This window comes from Mus musculus, chromosome 17, assembly GCF_000001635.26.
Source record: "Mus musculus strain C57BL/6J chromosome 17, GRCm38.p6 C57BL/6J".
NCBI classification, from domain to species: domain Eukaryota; kingdom Metazoa; phylum Chordata; class Mammalia; order Rodentia; family Muridae; genus Mus; species Mus musculus.
The window spans coordinates 53,352,054-53,369,961 of NC_000083.6; the positions used below are offsets into that span (position 1 = coordinate 53,352,054).

The window sequence follows — 17,908 nt, forward strand, 5'->3', positions numbered from 1 at the left end:
ATCTGCAGAGTTCCCAAAACACACTATATTAAAAATTAATTCGTATTTATGAAGATTCAGTTTGGTCCTTTAAATTAATCTGTTACTCAACTCTTGGTTGCTGTGGAAATTTATCTGTAGTGGTTAGTTTTATTCATCCATTTGACATTCCAGGGAATCATCCAGGGACACGAGTCTTAATGAGGTATGTCCTAAATTAAGTTCATCTGTGAATATAACTATGAAGGATTATGTTTATGTTAATTAAGGGAAAAAGACCGGTCTTCTATGAGTGTCAGCACTTCCTGGGTAAAGGATTCTACATTCTATCAGAGTGAAGAAGGTAAACTAAACATGAGCATGTATTCTCTAATTTAATATTCTCATCTCTTGACTCTGGATGCAATTATCAGTTGCTTCAAGTCCCTGCTTCCCTGACTTTACTACAATGATGGCTATAATCAGAAACTGTGAGCTCAATAAACCTCCTCTCCCTTAAATTGATGTATTAGTCAGACAGAGTTCTCTAGAGGAACAGAACCTATAAAATAAATCTCTTGGCTCTGACCAGAATTTGGGCGCATACTCTGTAGCCAGTCTCACAAAACCCAGAGGAAGATCCAATCCCAGAAGCTCCAACACTCCCAGGATCATAGGACCAGAGGTGAGGAGGACACAACAGCTGCCCCAACACGGGAAGTAACTGGAATCAGAGGGACCTGGGCACTCAGGAACTCCACCCAACCAGTGGCACAGGTTCCTTTCGGTCTGGGACAGTGCCCTGAACAGACCTTGGGAGCAAACTCCACAGTCAGTCCCACAACACTCAGAGCAAACTCCACTCCCAGGTGCTCTAACATGCCCAGGATCATAGGATCAGACGTGCCCTGAGCAGACCTTAAGTGCTAACTCCATAGCCAGTCCCACAACACTCAGAAAAAGCTCCACTCCCAGGCACTCTAACAGGCCCAGGTCCACAAGATCACAGGATCATAGGATCACAGGAGCTTGGTCACACCAGGATCTCAAGGTTCCAGAGGCAGCTTGACTCAAAGGAGTCCTGACACACCCAGGATCTCAGGATCATAGGATCAAGGAATCACAGGATCACAGAGATAGCTGAACTCTGAGGAGTTCTGACACAATCAGAATCACGGGAAGGACAGACTCCAGTCAGAGGGCAAGTAGCACTAGAGATAATCAGATGGCGAGAGGCAAGAGTAAGAACATAAGCAACAAAACCAAGGTTACTTGGCATCGTCAGAACCCAATTCTCCCACCATAGGAAGTCCTGGATATACCATCACACCAGAAAAGCAAGATTTCGATCTAAAAATCACTTCTCATGATGGTGATAGAGGACTTTAATAAAGACATAAATAACTTACTTAAAGAAATGCAGAAGAACACAGGTAAACAGCTAAAAGCCCTTAAAGAGGAAACACAAAAATCCCTTAGAGATTTACAGGAAAACACAATCAAACAGGTGAAGTAAATGAGCAAAATCATCCAAGATCTAAAAATGGAAATAGAAACAAAGAAATCACAAAGGGAGACAACCCTGGAGTTAGAAAAGCTAGGAAAGAGACAGGAGTAAGAGATGCAAGCATCATCAATAGAATACAAGAAATAGAAGAGAGAATCTCAGGGGCAGAAGATACCATAAAAACATTTACACAACAGTCAAAGAAAATGAGAAATGCAAAAAGATCCTAACACAAAACATTCAGGAAATCTGGGACGCAATGACAAAACAAAACCTAAAGATAATAGGTATAGAAGACAGTGAAGATTCCCAAATCAAAGGGCCAATAAATATCTTCAACAAAATTATAGAAGAAAGCTTCCCTAACCTAAAGAAAGAGATGCCCATAAACATAAAAGAAGCCTACAGAACTGCAAATAGACTGAACCAGAAAAGAAATTCCTCCCATCAAATAATAATCAAAACATCAAATGCACAAAACAAAGGAAGAATATTAAGAGCAGTAAGGGAAAAAGTCAAGCAACATATAAAGACAGACCCATCAGAGTTACGCCAGACTTCTTGCCAGAGACTATGAAAGCTAGAAAACCCTGGGCACATGGCATACAACCTGAAGAGAGCACAAATGCTAGCCCAGGCTCCTATAACCAGCAAAATTCTCAATTACCATGATGGAGAAACCAAGATATTCCATGACAAAACCAAATTTACACAATATCTTTCGATAAATCCAGCCCTACAAAGGATAATAGATGGAAAACATCAACACAAGGAGGGAAACTACAACCTAGAAAAATCAAGAAAATAATCTTTCAACAAACCCAAAAGGAAATAGCCACACAAACATAATTCCACCTCTAACAACAAAAATAACAGGAATTAACAATCACTTTTCTTTAATATCTCTTAACATCAATGGATTCAATTCCCCAATAAAAATACATAGACTGCAGAGGTGTTAGCGGCAGCTGCAGCAAGAGCATTTGGCGCGATGTCTCACACCATTTTGCTGGTACAGCCTACCAAGAGGCCAGAGGGCAGGATTTATGCTGACTATGAGTCTGTGAATGAGTGCATGGAAGGTGTTTGTAAAATGTATGAAGAACATCTGAAGATGATGAATCCCAACAGCCCTTCCATCACATACGATATCAGTCAGTTGTTTGATTTTATTGACGATCTGGCAGACCTCAGCTGTCTGGTTTACCGAGCTGATACACAGACATACCAGCCGTATAACAAAGACTGGATCAAAGAGAAGATCTACGTGCTCCTCCGTCCGCAGGCCCAACAGGCTGGGAAGTAATTGAGTCGGAAGCATTGGGGCTGGGGGTGGACTTGGAACAGGTACATAAAGCGTGCTGTAGTGAACCTTTTGTATGATAGCGATCCTGTTTCAACGTTGTTACACTCAAGCCAAAATTGAATGTCTGACATGAACCGTGAATGATCTTGTCACTCTGAAGCCACCGTGGCCCTTTGCTCCTTTACTTTCATTTTTTTACTTAAACATTTTTATGATAATACAAATAGAAAACATTTTTGCCATTTAAGGTTGGTTCCGGTCCTTGAAACTGTCCGAGTCTGCTTTAAGCAGTGAGTGCACTAACCCTTCGTGGGGGGTGGGGTGGGGACAAGGTTAGTCATAGCCTCTGGGAAAGTCTCAGTGAAAAATAAAGAAATGTTCTGTAAAAAAAAAAAAAAAATACATAGACTAACAGACTGGATACATAAATAGGACCCAGCATTTTGCTGCATACAGGAACACACCTCAGTGACAAAGGCAGACACTACCTCAGAGTAAAAGGTTGGAAAACAATTTTCCAAGCAAATGGTCCCAAGAAACCAGCTGGAATAGCCATTCTAATATCGAATAAAGTCAACTCTCAACCAAAAGTTATCAAAAAAAGATAAGGAAAGACATTTCATACGGCTCAAAGGAAAAATCTACCAAGATGAACTCTCAATTCTGAACATCTATGCTCCAAATGCAAGGGCACTATGCTCATCAAAGAAACTTCACTAAAGTTCAAAGTACACATTGTACCTCACACCATAATAGCAAGAGACTTTAGCACCCCACTCTCAGCAATGGACAGATCATGGAAACAAAAACTAAACAGAGACACAGTGAGACTAACAGAAGTTATGAGCCAAATGGATCTAACAGATATTTATAGAACATTTCATCCTAAAGATTTATAGAACATTTCTCACACCTCATGGCACCTTCTCCAAAACTGAATGGTCACAAAACAGGCCTCAACAGATACAAGAAGATGGAAATAATCCCACCCACTCTCTCAAATCACCACAGACTAAGGCTGGTCTTAAATAACAAAAACAACAGAAAGCATACACATGTAAGCTGAGCAACACCATACTCAATAATAACTCGGTCAAGAAAGAAAGAAATAAAGAAATTAAAGGCTTTTTAGAATTTAATGAAAATGAAGACACATCATACCAAAACGTATAGGACACAATGAAAGCAGTGGTGGGAGGAAAACTCATAGCTCTGCGTGCCTCCGAAAAGAAACTGGAGAGAGCTTACACTACTGACTTGACAGCACACCTGAAAGCTCTAGAACAAAAAGAATCAAATACAAGAGGAGTAGACGGCAGGAAATAATCAAACCAAATAGAAACAAAAATAATTATACAAAGAATCAACAAAACCAGAAGTTAGTTTTTTCTTAGAGAAAATCAACAAGATAGATAAACCCTTAGCCAGACTAACTAGAGGACACAGAGACAGTATCCAAATTAACAAAATCAGAAACGAAAAGGGAGATATAACAACAAAATATATTTTAAAATAATTATTCCGTTTGTTGAATATAAACAGTTGAAAATATTAAAATCATGTTCTAAAAACATCATGGAAATATTATTGACAATTTTTCTCCTTGTGCTTGAAGTTAGCATTTTTTAATGTTTAACTTTTTTTTTGCTAATTGAAATTTTAAAAATATACTTACTAATAACATAATTTCTCTCCTAGAAATACTGATAATCTTTTTTAAGGAAATTGATTGTTAGACAATGTACACAGATATATGATGCATTTTAAATACTCTCTTACTATGTCAGGTGGTAACGTATAAGGGCTTTTAAGTATATTTCTTAATGATTCATTTTTAATATTCTATGCTCTTTTACTAGGCTTAATCTCCAAAGAATATTTTGTATGTTTTGAAACAATTCAGTATTCAAATTAGATATAGGCTCCTCAGTTATGGATAGTATTAAATATTCATTAATGATATTTTTAGAGTAGGAATGGATATAAATATAAAAGTTGAGCAAATTTTTATGTATTATTTGATTCTCAAAATACTCAATATTATTATGTTTGATGTATAAAATGAATTTAAATATTAAAAAATTAAGAAAAAATATTTCTCTCTTTTTCTTTCTCTTTCTCTGTCCTCATGTGTATATTTGTGTGTGCATATGTATGTGCTTGTATGTATGTACATGCATGTATGTATGTACATGCATATGTATGTATGTTTATTATATACTTATATATGTTTAAGTATGTGTGTACATATAAACGTGATGTATTAAAATGGCTTACAGGCTGTATTTCAGCCAGTCCAACAATGGCTGTCTACCAATAGAGGGTCCAAGAATCCACAAGCTATTCAGTCCTAAATCTACATGTCTCATCTGGTCATCAGTGTACACCAGTATCCCAAAGAGTGAGCACCGATGCCTTTAAAGAATGAGCTTCTTTCTTCCAGAGGTCCTAAGTTCAATTACCAGCAACCACATGGTGGCTCATAACTATCTGTAATGGGACTCAATGTCCTCTTCTTGTGTGGTTGAAGACAGCTAAAGTATACTCATAGACATTAAATAAATAAATAAATAAATAAATCTTTAAAAAATGAACTTCTTAGTGAAAGAGCAAACAGGTGGCAATAGGTTGCCACCAGAAAGACTGAATATTAAAGCTGCATAGTCATATCTCTAAAGATCTGGATTAGAAATATATCTTCCCACCTCAAATGATTTAATTAAGGGGGAAAAAATCACAGGCATAGTCGGTCAATTTTGTTTTAGTTAATTCCAGATGTAGTTAAGTTGACAACTAAAAGTAGCTATCTCATTGCTTTTTCAGAATATTGCAGCACAAGGTAAAGAACAACTTAAAGGCTACATTAAAAAGTGGCTTGGCTCAGTTTCAAACCATCACCAGCATACAGGGACAATGTGTTCAACACACGAACTAAGAGGGTAACGTTTATCATCTAAACCATAACACAATTCAACCATATTTTTTCAAGATTTGAGGGGTTTTCTTTATATTTTTATTCATTTAAACCAGTTTTGCTACCCAACATTATCATAATGTTGAGGTCCTACTGTGTTCTTTCATAAAAAGTGTGATGTGGAATCACATGCTCCCTGAACCTTTGTAATTTTTGTTCTTTCTTCAAAGAGTAAACAAAGTAAAACATTTCATTTCTCCTTAAAGACTGGCTATGGTCATGGGAGCTTTGACTATGCAGACACCCTACATTGTTTATTTACTAGATATAGGATTCTTGACTCTGAGTCTATAACAAGTACACCTATTAAATGAAAAAAATACTATACTTCAATTTTTATAACATCTAACTGAATTTTAACTCATCCTTGTAAATATAGTGAATAAGCCCCAGTACTATTTGCAGCACATAAAGACTATAGAAATAGAAAATCAGCAATTTTCATGTCACAATTAGAATATGGCAAGTTCCCCAAACATTTCTGCTAATTTATGCTCATTACTTTCAACTATGACAGTTTAAATCTACCACATACAATATCGTTTTAATGTACCATTAAAACCATGTATGTTGTATCACAATATTCTTGAGGTTTAATAATTCTATTTTAATATACTTATTTACTTTATCAACCTATGTATTTATATTGGAATTTTTAAATGTTCTCAGAATACACAAGGCCCAGCCTTCGAGTTGTAAAAAGCCTAAAATGGAAGCACATTTATATCATCAGCACAATGTATTTCAGTTAAATAAGTGAAATAACCTAGGTGCTATTTAGGGGGTAATTAGCATCATTATGGATGGGAAATGACAGGTGAGGGGGAAAGTAAAAGAGAAATCAGGAGACCAATGAGATGGCAAGTAAAGGTGCTGTCATGCATCATGGCAACCTAATGCAATTCCTGGAACCCAAGCAAAGGTAGAAGGAGAGTACTGACTCCACAACGTTGTGCTCTGACTTCCATGGACATGCTATTATAGGTGTAATTCCATACATACACACACACACACACACACATACACAAACATTTAATATTTTTAATTTTTAATACTGCTTAAAGTATTTAACTCAAGTTAAACATTTTTGGCACAGGCAACCATTAAGTCATGATGGGTTTCTCTCAATAACATCATAAAGGGATTACCAATAATTTTTTCTTTTATTGATGTTGAATTCAATAACGTAGTTATTTCCATCTATATTCCTTAGCTACAAAGGGTACATTTGCCTGATTGATAGCTCATGTTTTAGTGTATTTTTGTGATTTTAGAATTGAACCCGAGACCTTACACATGATGAGCAAGCACGATGCCTCTGACCTAGTGCCCAGTTCCAGCAGATAATCTGAGAACAGCTATTTTGAAGCTATTCTATCCTTAAAGAGCAGTCTATGCCTTATTTCCCCATACCCTCTAACTGGAAATCTGTCTTTCCATGAGCAGCACAGCTACCTTATGATCATTCAATGGATCATAGGTGATAACTCACATCCCATGGTTCCCTCCATTCCTCTGCACCCTGCCAACCAGCCTCATAACTTGATATATGTTCCCATGTACATAGATGATCTCTTGAAGCCTTTCATTATCTACTCTAATGTCTCTCATGCCTGGCTGGTAGAAAAAAAAAACTACACTCTCTCATTTTACTGCTTATAAGTCCCTGTCTGACAACTTTCAGATCCCACAATCTGCCACCAAAATTTTATAAGTATAAATAAAGCACAAACTCTAACTTCAGACAAAGCTTTTAAAGTTCCCAAAATAACTGTCGTATGTGCACATGCATGTAGATGTCGAAGATCAAACTCAGGCATCTTCCTCTATCACTCTCCACCTTATTTTTTTAATTAAAAATAGATTCTCTTCTCATATGATATATGCTGATTATAGTTTCCCCTGCCTCTGTTTTTCCTACTTCCTCCCCTCCTCTCCCTTCCTCCATATCCACTCCATTTCTGTCTTTCATAAGAAAATAACAGGCTTCTAAAATGTAACAGCCAAAATAGGACAACACAAAATCTAATAAGATAAAGCAAAAACTTTCATATTGGTTACACTTCCGACTTGCAACTGTGCACGTGCATCTGTCGCTCTGTACAGATGGCTGGGCGGCCTGGCAAGATGTCGCAGCTACAGATGAAACTCCTGCGCAAGAAGATCGAGAAGCGGAACGCCAAGCTGCGGCAGTGGAACCTGAAGCTGCAAGAAGCATCAGGCATGAGCCTGTCCCAACCTCAAAATGGAGATGGGCCTAAAGAAACAGGAAAAGGTGGAAAAGCGAAAAGGGCCCTGAAACGTTCTGTGGCTGTGGACTCAGCAGAAGCACAAAGTGGAGGCATGCCTGAGAAGACCTTGGAAAATGCCAAAGTTAAAAAGTCACCCCAGAAACTTACGACTTTAGCCAACGGAAAAGCAGCACCAACACCGCCTCCTGATTCAGAAGTAAAAAAGAAAAAGAGGAAAAAGAGGAAAATGGCAAATGATGCCGGGCCTGATACAAAAAAAAGCAAAAACTGAAGAAAGTGCTGAGGCCTGTGAGGAACCAGAAGATGATGTGAAAAAGGCAAATGACAGCTAGGTGCCCAGCCTGCCCCTAGGACTGACAGGTGCTTTTGAGGACACTTCATTTGCTTCCTTGTCTAATCTCGTCAATGAGAACACCCTGAATGCCATAGAAGAAATGGGCTTCAAACACATGACTGTGATCCAACCAAAAAAATATCAGGCCACTTCTGGAAGGCTGCGAAAACCGGCAGTGGCAAAACCCTCACTTTCCTCATCCTTGTGATCGAGCTCATTGTCAAGTTGAAGTTCATGCCCAGGAATGGAACAGGAGTCCTGATTCTCTCTCCTACCAGAGAACTGGCCATGCAGACCTTTGGTGTTCTCAAGGAGCTGATGACGCACCACGTTCACACGTATGGGCTGATCATGGGCGGCAGCAACAGGTCTGCTGAAGTGCAGAAGCTCCTCAATGGGATCAACATCATCGTGGCCACGCCCGACCGGCTCCTGGACCACATGCAGAACACGCCAGGGTTTATGTACAAGAACCTGCAGTGTCTGGTTATTGATGAGGCTGACCGTATCTTGGATGTTGGATTTGAAGAAGAATTAAAACAAATTATTAAACTTTTGCCAGCACGTAGGCAAACCATGTTCTTTTCTGCCACACAAACTCGAAAAGTTGAAGACTTGGCAAGAATTTCTCTGAAAAAGGAGCCATTGTACGTGGGTGTTGACGACGACAAAGAGGTTGCCACAGTGGATGGCCTTGAGCAGGGCTATGTTGTTTGTCCCTCTGAGAAGAGGCTCCTTCTGCTTTTCACATTCCTTAAGAAGAACCGGAAGAAGAAAGTGGTGGTCTTCTTTTCATCTTGTATGTCTGTGAAACACCACTATGAGCTGTTGAACTACATTGACCTTCCCGTCTTGGCCATCCATGGAAAGCAAAAGCAAAATAAGCGAACAACCACGTTCTTCCAGTTCTGCAACGCGGATTCGGGAATACTGCTGTGTACTGATGTGGCATCCAGAGGGCTGGACATCCCTGAAGTGGACTGGATTGTTCAGTACGACCGTCCGGATGACCCCAAGGAATACATTCATCGTGTCGGTAGAACAGCCAGGGGCCTGAATGGAAGAGGGCACGCCCTGCTCTTCCTGAGCCCTGAAGAGTTGGGTTTCCTTCGTTACTTGAAACAGTTCAAGGTTCCATTGAATCAGTTTGACTTCTCCTGGTCTAAAGTTTCTGATATCCAATCTCAGCTGGAAAAACTGATCGAAAAGAACTACTTTCTCCACAAGTCTGCCTAGGAAGCATACAAATCCTACATACGAGCATATGACTCTCACTCTCTCAAGCAGATCTTCAATGTGAACAACTTAAATTTGCCTCAGGTTGCTCTGTCTTTTGGTTTTAAGGTCCCTCCTTTTGTTGATCTGAATGTGAGCAGCCATGATGGCAAGCTTAAGAAGAGAGGCAGTGGTGGGGGATTCGGCTACCAGAAAACAAAGAAAGTGGAGAAGTCCAAGATCTTAAAACACATCAGTAAGAAGCCAGCAGACCGCAGGCAGTTTACATACTGAGGCAATCTGCCTTGCGCCTGGACTGACTTTGCCCAGCTTCCCGCCTCCCCAGTACCCTTTAAAAAGAAACTTTATCACCTTTAGGATCTTTTAGTCTTTACTATGATGATAGTATTTTACTTTTAAATACTTCCATAAAACAAATTTTATCACACACACACAAAAAAAAAAAAAAAAAAAAAAAAAAAAACCTTTCATATTGAAATTGGACCTGACAACCCAACAGAAGGAAAAGAATCTAAAGAGCAGGCAAAAGAATCAGAGACTCACTCATTCTCACAGTCAGGAGTTCCATAAAAGTACTAAGTTACTGTGTGTGTGTGTGTGTGTGTGTGTGTGTGTGTGTGTGTGTGTGTATACATATATGCAGAGGATCTGGTGTTGACCCAGGTAGACCCTGTGCTTGCTGCTTCAGTCTCTGTGAGCTCATATGAGCCTTGCTTAGTTGATTCAGAGGGGAGTGTTCTGATAGTATTCTCTATCCCCTCTGACTCTTACCACCTTTCTACCTTCTCTTCTTCAGGATTCCCTGAACACAGAGGGGAGAGATTTGATGAAGAGCTCCGCTTTAGATTTGCTCTCCAAATGCTGTCTTGCTGTGGAACTCTGCATCTGTTCCCATCTGCTGCTGGAGGAAGCCTCTCTGATGATCAAGCACTGATCTATGGGTATAGCAGGGTACCATTAGGAATCATTGTATTCTTTTTTTTAGACCAGTCATAATTGATTTTTCCCTAGGTCTCTGTGCCATCTAGTCTCTGGTTCATAGTTACCCATGCAATGTCAGGCATGGGTTCTTTCTCATGGAGTAGGCCTTAAGTCAAATCAGACATTGTTTGGCTACTCCCACAATTTCTGTGCCACCATTGCTCTAGCATATTTTGCAGGCAGGACAGGTTTTTAGGTCAAAGATTTTGTGGTTAGTTGGGTTGGTGTCCACATTTCCTCTTTGGTAGCCTACAGAGTACCTTCTTGCACCAAATAGACTAGAAGGGGTTAAGGCTACAGGTAGGCACCAACTTGACTTCTGTGTGTTCAATGAGTTATGTGGATGTTGTCTTCAGCAATGGGGCACTGCCTCGGTTTGTGGAGAGCAACCTTTGTCTTAGCATACCCCTGGGTTGTTAGAAGATTTTTATGGGGTCTCCTAAAGCAACAACTCAGCTGAGAGTAACCCAATCCCTTCACTGAAAGCCTTGCCTGACTCCAAAAGATGGTCTATTAAGACTCCATATTCCTGATTCCTTGGAGTCCTCATTAGAGTCACCTTCATAGATTCTACAAAGTTTCCACTATAATAGGTTTCCATACCACCCCACAAGTGCCCCCTAATTCCAGCTGGCTCTTGCCATATTCTTTCCCTCCATCCACCTTACACTTCTACCTCCTATCTCCACCCACTCTCAGTCTAACCATAAAATCTATTCTATTTGCCGGCCCAGGGATATCCCCCCTAAGCCCACCCTCTTTATCTACCCTCTCTGGGTCTACAAACTGTAGCTTGGTTATCATTTATTTAACAGCTAATATTCACTTATAAGTAAATATATATCAGATTTGTCTTTTTGGGTTTGGGTTGTCTCAGTCTGAATGACGTTTTCTAATTCCATCCATTTGCCTGCAAATTTCATGTCATTCTTTTAACAACTGAGTTAAGCTCCATTCTGTAAATGTATCACATTTTATCTAGTCTTTGGTTTAAGGACATCCAGGTTGTTTCTGGTATCTGGCTACATGAACATGGTTGAACAAGTGTCCTTGTAGTAGAACGGAACATCTTTTGGATATATGCTCAATGTGGTATGCTTGGGTCTTGAGGTAAATCAATTCCCAGTTATCTGAGGAACTGCCATATTGATTTCCATAGTCATAAACAAGTTTGCAGTCCCACTAGCAATGAAGAAGTGTTCCCCTTGCTTCACATGGTTGCCACCATGACCTGTCATTTGTGTTATTGATCTTAGGCATCCTGACAAACCTAAGATAAACTCTCAAAAATATTTTATTTGCATTACCCTGATGGCTAAGAACATTGAACATTTTCTTTATTTCTCAGCCATTTGAGTTTCTTCTATGCATATTTCTCTGTTGATATCTGAACCTCATTTTTAATTGGATTATTGGTTTTTGGATATCTACTTTTCTTGAGTTAATTATATATTTCGGATTTTAGTCTTCTGTCAGACGTGGAGTAGATAAAAAATATGTATCTCTTTTTCCATTCTATAGGTTGCCACTTTGTCCAAGTGATGATATCCTTTGCCTTACAAAAGCTTTTCAGTTTCTGTTGCATGTAATTTTAAATTCCTGCTTGCTCCTTGCTCGGTGCCATGGCCAGCACTATGCTCTGAGATCAAGCACTGCCAACGGCCATCTCACCCAGCCCCCATAGCTAGCTTTGCCAAGTTGCTCTGATCTCACACAGCTCTGTCAAACCGCCAGCTCACACATTTCCCATGAACACCAAGAGTTGCAATCACTCTACACTGACCAACCACCCAGCGGCTAGCTCTGCCAATCTTCTTACAACCGCCCAGGCTACGCCCTTTCCTCTTGCCCACCTGAGTTGCTGTGGATGGAAAACACCAGATAGCCTTAATATTTTAAAACCAGCCAGATAACACAATTGATGGACTCAGAATCTATAGCCCTAAACTAATCAGCTACCCTATGTTAGAATTCCTCCAGTGACCGAAGGCCTTACATGGTTTGTGCTCCTCCCCCAAAAGCCTGGCTGAAAAGCCTCTCTCTCTATCTCTTTCCCTCCTCTTCCTCCTGGGACCCAAAATTCCCACTTTTTTTTCTTTTGCCCAGGGATTAGCTTCTGCAGTCTTTATTGACATAATCAAGAAATAATTACGGAACCAGATTTTAGTATCAGCTCCTCCTCCTACAAGTTTCATAAGGTCTCATTAACTAATTGTTGATCTTAATGTCTGCAATATCAGTGTTCTGTTCAGAAAGTGTTTTCCTGTGCCAATTTATTAAAAGCTATTCACCCATTTTCTCTTGCATTGGGTTCAGTGTATCTGATTTTTTTTAACTTTTTTTAAGATTTATTTATTTGTTATATGTAAGGTGTATTAGTCAGGGTTCTCTAGAGTCACAGAACTTATGGATAGTCTCTAGATAGTAAAGGAATTTATTGATGACTTACAGTCGGCAGCCCAATTCCCAATTGTTCAGTCTCAGCTGTGAATGGAAGTCCAAGGATCTAGCAGTTACTCAGTCTCACGCAGCAAGCAGGTGAAGGAGCAAGAGCAAGAGCTAGACTCCCTTCTTCCAATGTCCTTATATTGTCTCCAGCAGAAGGTGTAGCCCAGATTAAAGGTGTGTTCCACCACACCTTTAATCCCAGATGAAAGGCGTAGCCCAGATTAAAGGTGTGTTCCTTAAACTCGAAGATTCAATCTTCTGGAATCCATAGCCACTATGGCTCAAGATCTTCATACCAAGATCCAGATAAGGATCTCCAAGCCTCCAGATAAGGGTCACTGGTGAGCCTTCCAATTCTGGATTGTAATTCATTCCAAATATAGTCAAGTTGACAACCAGGAATAACCACTACAATCCACCCCTTGTCAACTTGACACAAATAATATCTCATGTTCACGTGAAACAATAACAAGGTTGTGAATACGCCTAACATGATATAACTATCCCTCGTACAATCGCAAACGCATTTGTAAATATACAGTGGGTATTCATATTACTTTATAATCCTCGTTTCTGCAACTGGTTACGTGGCCTTAATTGGTATTTATAACTACCTTCCTCTACTATCCATTCTGTATTTCCTTCTCCTTCAGCCAGCACCTCAGCAGGTCTTGGCTCTTTTCCTGGAGGATTGACCCATACCTTCATTCCTGATGGGTCTGTGTCCTTTGTCATCCTGCTTGGATTAGGCTGTTGTAGTTTCCCATTGACTTTAATCACAGGACATGGTAGTACTAAGAGACGCCCTAAGGGATCTCCTACACTCCAGACATAATCTTGCTTACCACCATTGTGAAGAGGTAATCCAATTTCCCCATGGTAATCTGGATCTATCACCCCTCCTAACACTGTTATTCCTTTTTTAGCCTGTTGGTTTAAGGGCATTAGAAGCCCAAAATGACCAGGGGGAAGTCTGAGCTTCCAGTTCAATGGAATGTTTGTTGTAGCTCCTGGTAGGAGCACGCCCCTCTCTGGAGCCAAAACTTCTAAGCCAGCAGAACCTAGAGATATGGGGACAGGAAGCAAAAATTTTCCTAGAGGGTCACTAGGAGTGATAGTAAGTGGAACTATTCCCTTTTCCACCCCTTGATTCCTGGACCCATGAATCCTGGCTATGGGTGAAACTGTACCATATATCGAGCGCTGATTCAAAGCATATACTGCCTTCTGAAGAACTCTACCCCAGCCTTCCAAGCTGTTACCACCTAATTGGCGCTGTAACTGCGTCTTCAAAAGGCCATTCCATCTTTCTATCAGCCCAGCTGCTTCAGGATGATGGGGAACATGGTAAGACCAGTGAATTCCATGATCGTGGGCCCACTGTCGTACTTCTCTGGCTGTGAAATGAGTTCCTTGGTCAGAAGCAATACTGTGTGGAATACCATGACGATAGATAAGGCATTCTGTCAGTCCGTGAATGGTGGTTTTAGCAGAGGCATTACGTGCGGGAAAGGCAAATCCATAATCATAACCAAAATGACCAGGGGGAAGTCTGAGCTTCCAGTTCAATGGAATGTTTGTTGTAGCTCCTGGTAGGAGCACGCCCCTCTCTGGAGCCAAAACTTCTAAGCCAGCAGAACCTAGAGATATGGGGACAGGAAGCAAAAATTTTCCTAGAGGGTCACTAGGAGTGATAGTAAGTGGAACTATTCCCTTTTCCACCCCTTGATTCCTGGACCCATGAATCCTGGCTATGGGTGAAACTGTACCATATATCGAGCGCTGATTCAAAGCATATACTGCCTTCTGAAGAACTCTACCCCAGCCTTCCAAGCTGTTACCACCTAATTGGCGCTGTAACTGCGTCTTCAAAAGGCCATTCCATCTTTCTATCAGCCCAGCTGCTTCAGGATGATGGGGAACATGGTAAGACCAGTGAATTCCATGATCGTGGGCCCACTGTCGTACTTCTCTGGCTGTGAAATGAGTTCCTTGGTCAGAAGCAATACTGTGTGGAATACCATGACGATAGATAAGGCATTCTGTCAGTCCGTGAATGGTGGTTTTAGCAGAGGCATTACGTGCGGGAAAGGCAAATCCATAATCAGAATAAGTATCTACTCCAGTAAGAACAAAACGCTGTCCTTTCCACGAAGGAAGTGGTCCAATGTAGTCAACCTGCCACCAGGTTGCTGGCTGGTCACCTCGAGGAATGGTGCCATATCTGGGGCTCAGTGTTGGTTTCTGCTGTTGGCAGATCTGGCAATCAGCAGCAGCTGTAGCCAGGTCAGCTTTGGTGAGTGGAAGCCCGTGTTGCTGAGCCCAAGCATAACCTCCATCTCGACCACCATGGCCACTTTGTTCATGTGCCCATTGAGCAATGACAGGGATGGCTGGGGAGAGAGGCTGACTGTCCACAGAACGGGTCATCTTATCCACTTGATTATTGAACTCCTCCTCGGCTGAAGTCACCTTTTGGTGAGCATTTACATGGGACACAAATATCTTCACATCCTTTGCCCATTTGGAGAGATCTATCCACATACTTCTTCCCCAGATGTCTTTCTCACCAATTTTCCAATTGTGATCTTTCCAAGTCCCTGACCATCCAGCCAATCCATTGGCTACAGCCCATGAGTCAGTGAATAATCGTACATCTGGCCATTTCTTCTTGCAAACAAACTGTAATACCATGTGTACTGCCCGAAGTTCTGCCCACTGTGAAGATTTTCCTTCACCTGTGTCTTTCAGGGTTGTCCCAGAAAGGGGTTGTAATGCTGCAGCTGTCCACTTCTGGGTGGTTCCTGCATAACGTGCAGAGCCATCAGTAAACCAGGCTCTAGTCTTCTCCTCTTCGGTCAGTTGATCATAGGGAACACCCCATGAGGCTATAGGCGCATGCTTGGCAGCAGATGGCATTGTAACAGGAGTAGAAACCATAGGCATTTGAGCAACTTCTTCATGTAACTTGCTTGTGCCTTCAGGACCTGCTCTGGCCCGATCACGTATATACCACTTCCATTTGATAATAGACTGCTGCTGTGCGCGTCCCACTTTATGACTTGCAGGGTCTGATAGTACCCAGCTCATGATGGGTTGTGGGAAGCCGCCCCCACATTCGCCGTTACAAGATGGCGCTGACAGCTGTGTTCTAAGTGGTAAACAAATAATCTGCGCATGTGCCAAAGGTAGTTCTCCACCCCATGTGCTCTGCCTTCCCCGTGACTACAACTCGGCCATGGGCTGCAGCCAATCAGGGAGTGATACGTCCTAGGCGAAGGATAACTCTCCTTAAGAGGGACGGGGTTTTGCTTTCGCTTTGGGCTTGGGGCTTGCTCTCTTGCTCCTAAAGATGTAAACAATAGAGCTCTTGCTCTGCGCTCTGGCGCTCTGGCGCTCTGGCGCTCTGTCTCCTAAAGATGTAAGCAATGGGGGGCTTGCACTCTTACTCCTGAAGATGTAAGCAATAAAGTTTTGCCGCAGAAGATTCTGGTTTGCTGCGTCTTTCCTGGCCGGTCACGAGAACGCGTGTAAGAGTTAGTGCCGAAAACCCGGGAAGAAAGAACCCGGGACGAAAAAACCCGGGTCAAGAAAACTCGGGACGGGAGTTAACCATCACCGGCGCAAGGAAGATTCCTCATTCCGGAACCAGAACTGCGGGTCACGGTCATAAAGGTTCCCGCAAAACAGACTGTTGAGAAGGATCCAGCGTGGATTCAGAACTCTTCAGCTGGGGAATGGTGGTAATGAAGTGTTCCCACAAAACAGACTGTTGAGAAGGATTCAACTGCGTGAATTCAGAACTCTTCAGCTGGGGAACAGGGTACGCGTAAGTATAGCTTTACAAGGTAAGTCTGGCCTTGAACTTTCTAACGAAATTCAAGACAGTCTATCAGAAGTAAAGTGGGAAATAGCTTTACAAGGTAAGTCTGGTCTTGAACTTTCTAACGAAATTCAAGACAGTCTATCAGAAGTAAAGTGGGAAATAGCTTTACAAGGTATGTTTGGCCTTGAACTTTTTCTAGTGTTAGGAGCCTTTTTGTTCCTTTTCACATGTTATCAAGTGGTTAAGGCAGGGCTGAAAATTCTGGATGAAATTCAGGGCAATCTATCAGAAGTAAAGCGGGGAGAGAGAGTAGGAGCAAAGAGGAAATATGGTACACAAAATAAGTATACAGGCCTTTCCACGGGTCTTGAACCCGAGGAAAAGTTTAGGTCAGGTAAGAATACCTGGGGAGAGATTAGAAGGAAGGAAAAGAAAAAAGAAAAGAAAAAAGATCAATCAGCGGAGGTCTCTAGGAGAAGGAGCCTATACTCATCACTAGATGAGCTCAAGGAGCCAGTTCTTAGTAGTTCTGAATCAGATGAAAAGGCTATTAGGGCCTGGAAGGCGCTCTCCCGAGCAGGTGAAGCCACTGGACAACTAACAAAGATCGTCCAGGGACCTCAGGAGTCCTTCTCAGATTTTGTGGCCAGAGAGACAGAGGCAGGCTCTTGCAGCCTACAAGGTCTTATTGTCCACCCTGGAGTTGTAGATCAGGATTATAAAGGGGAACTTCAGGTTCTCTGTTCTTGTCCTCAAGTTGTCTTTTCTATATCACAAAGGGACAGAATAGCTCAACTAATAATTTTGCCAAGCCTACATGGCTGTTTTCCTTCCTCTGGTATTCCTTGAGCTGCCAGAGGGATTGGTTCTACTGAAAGTGATTCTGATTACTTAATAATGCCTTTAGATTGTTGTCAAATTTTATCTACTCATGCCAGGCCATTACAGGTCTGGCAAATGGATGTCACGCATATTTCCTCCTTTGGGAGAAATCAATATTTACATGTTTCTATTGACACCTGCTCTGGTGTAATGTTTTCCACACCTTTAACAGGTGAAAAAGCCTCACATGTGATTCAACATTGC

General features: G+C 41.3%; 2 pseudogenes; both read left to right on the plus strand.

Annotated features, from left to right (window-relative positions):
- The first annotated feature begins 2,418 nt into the window (after positions 1–2,418).
- On the plus strand, positions 2,419–3,018 carry Gm29770 (annotated as a pseudogene).
- Gm9214 (predicted gene 9214) lies at positions 7,804–9,993 on the plus strand (annotated as a pseudogene).